This window comes from Pseudophryne corroboree, chromosome 6 (genome assembly GCF_028390025.1).
Source record: "Pseudophryne corroboree isolate aPseCor3 chromosome 6, aPseCor3.hap2, whole genome shotgun sequence".
NCBI lineage: Eukaryota > Metazoa > Chordata > Amphibia > Anura > Myobatrachidae > Pseudophryne > Pseudophryne corroboree.
The window spans coordinates 539,180,989-539,187,927 of record NC_086449.1 but is presented as its reverse complement, the minus strand read 5'-3'; positions in this window follow the sequence as shown (position 1 = coordinate 539,187,927).

Here is a 6,939-nt window from a genome sequence, read left to right as displayed (position 1 = left end):
TAAAATGGGCAGAACTCCATCTACCAGCATTGTCAGCAGTATTTGTCCCAGGTGTACTAAACTGGGAAGCGGATTTTCTCAGTCGGCACACCATTCAGGAAACCGAATGGGAACTACACCCAGAAGTGTTTCAGACACTTGTGAACAGATGGGGTCTACCAGAGATAGACCTTATGGCGTCTCATCTAAACAACAAAGTTCCGAGGTACGGATCGAGAACAAGGGACCCAGGAGTGGTCCTTGTAGACGCACTGTCAGTAGAATGGAGGTTTCAGCTGGCATATCTGTTCTCTCCAATATCTTTGTTACCCAGAGTAGTGAGAAAGATAAAACAGGCAAAAGGAGCGATCATTCTAATAGCTCCAGCTTGGCCAAGAAGGCATTGGTACACAGATCTGTTGAGAATGTCCATGGAAGCACCGATACTGCTCCCTCAACGTCCAGATCTGCTAATGCAGGGTCCTTGTTGTCACAGTCATCTGGATCGCCTGTCTTTGACGGCGTAGCTGTTGAAACCTCTATCTTAGAGGCTAAAGGATATTTGAAACAAGTAATCCAAACTATGCTTAGAGCAAGAAAGCCTTCTTCGGCCCGTGTGTATCATAGAATATGGCAAGCCTATATTCATTGGTGTACTGGAAAAAAATTCAATCCGAGATCTTTTAAAGTAGCTAGGATTTTGGATTTCCTTCAGGCAGGATTGGATAAAGGGTTGAAAGTTGCTTCCTTGAGGGTTCAAGTTTCAGCGTTAACTGTATGGTTTCAGCAGAAGATTGCAGATTTACAGGATGTACGTACGTTTTTTCAAGGAGTAGTACATATTCAACCTCCATTTGTTCCTCCTGCAGCTCCCTGGGATTTGAATTTAGTTCTTAAATTTCTCCAGGGTCCTTTGTTTGAACCACTTGAGAGATCAGATCTTAAGTGGTTAACGGTTAAAGTTCTTTTTTTACTGGCAATGGCGTCAGCCAGAAGAGTGTCAGATTTAGGAGCATTATCATGTAAGTCTCCTTTCCTAAGTTTTTTTCCAGACAGAGCAGTTCTCAGAACGAGATCTAGCTATCTTCCAAAGGTGGTATCAAAGTTTCACCTGAATGTAGAGATTGTAGTCCCAGCTTTTCAGGTATTGGGACTATCTGCGGGAGAAGCGACGCTGGACGTGGTCCGGCTTTAAGAATCTACGTAGATCGTACTAGTGCCATCAGGAAAACAGATTCTCTCTTCATCCTCTACGGATTCCATAGAAGAGGATGGCCTGCTAGTAAACAGACGCTGGCGAGATGGCTCCGAATGGTAATATTAGAAGCTTATTCTCATGCAGATCTCCCTATTCCGGCTAATGTCTCTGCACACTCTACACGTAAGGTAGGTCCTTCTTGGGCAGCACAACAGGGTGCTTCAGCAGAACAGATATGTAAGGCAGCCACATGGTCTTCCATAAACACATTCATTAGACATTATGCCTTGGATACTTTTGCCTCTCATGACGCAGACTTCGGGCGAAAGGTCCTCCTGTGCAATCAGGAGCGTCCCCACCACTAAAATGGCTTTGGGAATCCCAATGTTATCCTGTGGATAATCCTGTGGACCCAGCCAGAGAAATATACGTTATGGTAATAACTTACCGTTGATAACGTGATTTCTCTTATGTCCACAGGTATCCACAGGGATCCCACCCTGACGCATCTGATTTGAGGATCTAGACAATCACTAAAACCTCTTCCTTCTTGTATGGAAGGGTGTGTATGTGTGTTCTTATCGCCTAAACAGGTCTCTGCCTGATGTTTCTGCCTAAAATCGCTGTGGAAAGAACTGATCTGAATGAGTCAGTGGGCGGGACTATATAGTGGAGGCCCCAATGCATCCTGGGAGACCAGAAAGCTCGTGACCGTGTTGGTGCCATTTTCGCTGTCGCTCGACAATATCCCAATGTTATCCTGTGGATACCTGTGGACATAAGAGAAATCACGTTATCAACGGTAAGTTCTTACCATAACGTATATATATACTTCTGCAGATATGGCCTACAGAACTGAACAGAATATTCCAGATGAGGCGATACCAAAGACCTATACAGTGACATTTTTACTTCATTTTTCCTGCTACTGATTCTTTTCCCTATGCAACCAAGCATCTGACTTGTATTTGTCATTCCTTTGTTACATTGCTTACCTGCTTTTAAGTCACTTTAAATAGTGACGCCTTGGGGTATATTTAGTAAAAGCCGATTTGTGTCGATGTTGATCAATTTTTGGTCAATGTTGTGTCGATTTTTTATTGATTTTGTGTTTCAGGGTCAAAATCACATTTATTAACATGTTTTTGACATCTTTTTAAAAAATCTATGGAAAAAAATCATCTGTTAGTAAATGGGGAATTTAGGGGTATATTTACTGAAAAACTGATCTGGGTTGATGTTTGGTCGATTTTGTATTTCAGGGTCTAATTCCACATTTACTAACAGATGATTTTTGACATTTTTTGTTTTAAAGAATGTCAAAAATCATCTGTTAGGAAATGTGTCATTTAGACCCAGAACACAAAGTCGATAAAAACATCGACCAAAAATCTACTTTTAGTAAGTCTAAGGCTTTGATCCATTTCCTCCTCAATAGTTTCCATTATAGTACCCTTGATACTATATTTAGCCTTTGGATTTTTGAGACCCAAATGCATGATTTTGCATTTTTTTTAGCATTAAACTGGAGTTGCCATGTTCTTGACCATTCCTCAAGTCTATCTAAATCATCAATCATTTGTTTTACCCCTCCTGGTGTGTCAACCGGGTGTGTATCGGGATGCCGGCATTCGAGATCCCGGTGATCAGCATCCCAAAGTCATGATCCCGGTGGAGGCGGGGGGTGCGTCGTAGCAAGCCCCTCGCCTCGGGTTCTGTTCCCACTCTATGGGGGGTAGGAATAGTCCCTGCTGGTCGGGATCCTCAGCGGGTGGGATGTAGAGGGAGGTAATGTGACCGCATCTATCCTATTTGATATCTTTGTGTAATTTCCAAGAAGGCATACTTTCCCCCAGTACCATTTGCAGTGTCACTAACATAGATATTAAAGCGCACTGGTCCAAGTACAGATCCCTGGGGTACCCCACTGGTAACATTTGACGCCTTAGAATGCACTCCATTTACTACAACTGTCTATTTTCTATCCTGCAACCAGGTTCTTTTCCATGGCACCGTTTTATAATCCAATCACACACTTTTGAGTTTATTTAGCAGTCTGCAATGTGGGACCGTGTCAAATGCCTTACGAAAGTCTAGATATGCTACATCTAATCTCCCCAACTGACTGGGCCATTTTCTCCTCAGTTCTGCCTTTGCCTGCCTGATCACCTTCTTAGCTTCCTTGCATCTGGCGTGACACCTCTTTGGAGTAATTTATTTAAGATTCCAAAACAGAGAATTAGATATTTTGCCGATAGCAACCAATCAGATGCTGTCTAACATTTATTGCCTTTTAGAAAATGATAGACAGCATCTGATTGGTTGCTGTAGCAAAATCACCAATTCTTTTTTAGAAGCTTTAGTAAATTTACCCCTTTGTCGTTATTATTTTAAATCTGATTATATTTCTTAAAGGCCGTCTTTTTTGCTTTCACACTAGTTGATACCTCTTTTGTGAACCACACCCGCATCTTCTCTTACTCAAAGCCGTTCATCTCTCCCAATGGCTGCATTCCCCTAGTGCAGGCATTCCCAACCACGGTCCTCAAGACACACCAACAGTGCAGGTTTTAGTGATATCCAGGCAGCAGCACAGATGGTTAAATCAAAATAACTGAGCTACTAATTAAGTCACCTGTGCTGAAGCCTGGATATCACTAAAACCTGCACTGTTAGTGTGCCTTGAGGACTGTGGTTGGGAATGCCTGCCCTAGTGGTACGTAGATTACTCCTTTGCTTACCTTACATTCCAGCTGTATTGTGCATTGAGATTTTTGGTACTAATTGTTACTTGAGCTCCATTTTTGTTTACTGTAATGTGATGTTATGTTTACCGTGTATTGTTTTAATGTGTGCTGTATTTACACCCATGTTTGAATCTGGAGGGAAAGTCTGTTTGAACTTTAGCATGAGGAAATCAGTGGTGATGGCGGTGGAGGCCGCGGGAGACAGGAGATGCCATTCACTATGACAGAAGGGATTAACTGTAGAGTTGCGATGACAGCGCTGCTGGGATCACGGAGGGGAGACTGAGGCAATATTGTACAGCGCGCTGCACGCAGACAGCGCAGGTGGAATTCAGGCTTGGAACGCTGGGCCAGTCTCAGGAGACACTTGGAAGGTAAGAAGTGGTGACTAATTACCCGGATCGTGACAAGCTGATTAACATGGGGGGTAATTCAGACTGGAACGCTGCAGCGATCGCGGTCTGAATTTTTTTGTGGAGTGTGCACATGCAGCTGCCGCACTGCACGTGTTCCCTTCCGGGAGCCCAGTGAGATGCTATCAGCATCTCTGGGCTGTAATCGCCTTAGCCTGATTGAAAGGCAGAGGCGGTCAAGGGGTGGGAGGGGGCATGCCAACAGCGTTAGAACGCCGTTGGCGGGGCGCAGTCTGAACAACGGAGGCATGTCCAGACAGGTGGATGGGCGGGCCACGGTGGCCGTGTGACGTAACACGCAGCCGCTGCGGCCAGTAGCTCCCTACCAGCACTCAGGAGCAGCACTGTCAGGGAGCTTCTTGTCAGGTACAAAGGCATCGCCGCCATGATTACCCCATGTTCGGGCCCATCGGCGGGTGGATCAGCTGCCCTTGCAGCCATCGCTGCCCCATGTGGCAGGGGTGCAGACATCGTGAACGCCGAAGTGGATGACAGAGCAGGCGTGGCCCCCGCAGCCCGGGCGGTGACAGGCGGGCGGATCGGCGCCCCCGGAAAGAGAATGACGGAGGCCCTCATATCGGCTCTAGTAGAAGGACCTGAGCTCGGAGGAGAGGCTGTCACGCAGGTGCCCTAGTGCGGTGGCGAGGGCACCAGTCTGTACTTCCCTCGATCCTGCTCTCGAACGTGCGCTCACTGGCAAACAAGTTCCACGAACTGTCTCTCCTTCTGGGTGAAGTCCCCTGCAACCCAAACAATCACCCCTACGATGACCTGAACACTGACGGCCAACTCCAGGCACTGCAAGTCGCCCAAGAAGAGGTGGAGGCACTGTTCAAAAGGGCCAAACCCAGGAAAGCTCCAGGTCCTAACGGAGTGTCACCATCTGCCCTGTGAGCATGTGCGGGTCAGCTCGCCCCCATATTCACCAAGATCTTCAACAAATCGCTGGAGCTAAAGAGAGTCCCTTCCTGTCTCAAAAGGTCCACTATCGTCCCGGTCCCCAAGAAACCCTCTATCACGAACCTGAAAGACTACAGGCCGATAGCACTGATATCTGTGGTCATGAAGAAGTTCGAGCATCTGGTTTTGAATCACCTGAAAACTGTGACTGGCCCCCAACTGGACGCCCAACAGTTCGCCTATTGATCAAATCGGTGTGTCGAGGATGAAGTCAAACTGGGCCTGCACTTCATTCTACAGCACCTAGAGATTCACGGTACCTCCACGAGGGTCCTGTTTGTCAATTTCAGCTCGGTCTTCAATACAATTGTCCCCATCATCTTCCACCCCAAATTACTTCGCCTAGGGGTCCCTGAAGCTACCTGTTCCTGGATAGTAGTCTTCCTGACAGATAGGGTGGTGAAAGTGGGGGAATTCACCTCTCAAGCGCGGTCCATTAGTAGAGGGGCCCCTCAGGGCTGTGTCCTCTCACCTCTGCTCTTCTCCCTGTACACAAATGACTGCACCTCAGAGGCGCAATCAGTAAAGATCATTAAATTCGCAGACAACACCACCGTCACCGGCCTCATCAAGGACGTGGACGAATTGGCCTATAGACGGGAAGTAGACTGGTTGGCCCAGTGGTGCAGCCACAATAACCTTGAGCTCAACCCCCTCAAAACTGTCGAGATGATAGTGGACTTCAGGAAGAAGTCAGCTAGTGTACCTCTGCTAACAATTGCTGACAGTGTGGTATCGCTAGTGGACTTATTCAAGTTCCTGGGGACCACAATCTCCCGTGAACCTTAAATGGGGGTCCAACGCTGACTCCACTGTCGGGAAAGTGCAGCAGAGGTTGTTCTTCCTCAGGCAACTAAGGAAGTTCAAGATCCCACAGAAGCTTCTGCTCCTCTTCTACTCTGCGTTTGTGTAGTCGGTACTGTGCTCCTCGATACTGGTATGGTACAGCTCCACCAGCGTGAGAGACATATGCAGGCTCCAAAAGGTGGACAGAACCGCTGAGTAGGGGCCGACCTTCCCTCAGTCCAGGACACGTACCTGTTCAGAGCTAAAAAGCGGGCAACGAAGATAGTAAAGGACCAACTACACCCCGGCCACAGCATGTTTAACATGCTTCCTTCAGGCAGGTGTGACAGAGCCGTTCCCGCCGGGTCTACCAGAAGCCTCAAAAGTTTCTTTCCCCGGTCTGCCTGCTGAACTCCTAAACATTGACTGACTAGTCGTACATGTAATTCACTTGTGTCCCTAAGGTATACCTATCTGTATGACTGCACTTGCCCCCCCCCCTCCCCCCACACCTGCTCATCTGTTATCTACTTGGCTGTTGTATAGCAAACTGAAGACAAATCCCTAGTATATGCAAGTATACCTGGCCAATAAAGCTGATTCTGATATCGTACACTGTGTAACCAGCTTTTATCTCTCTGTACATTTTAGATCTGCCCCACCTGCAGTGTACAGTAGCATGGTTTTTGCCAAGGTGCACAGTTACTTGTTCAGATTCAGGCCCTGAATTTACTATTTGCACTTCTTGTACCTCACTTAAGCCCCTTACCTGGAATACCGACACCACAATACCAACACTGATGGGACTAATGATGCCATTTATCCTGACAAGGATTATAATGCCCGCGCCGGGATC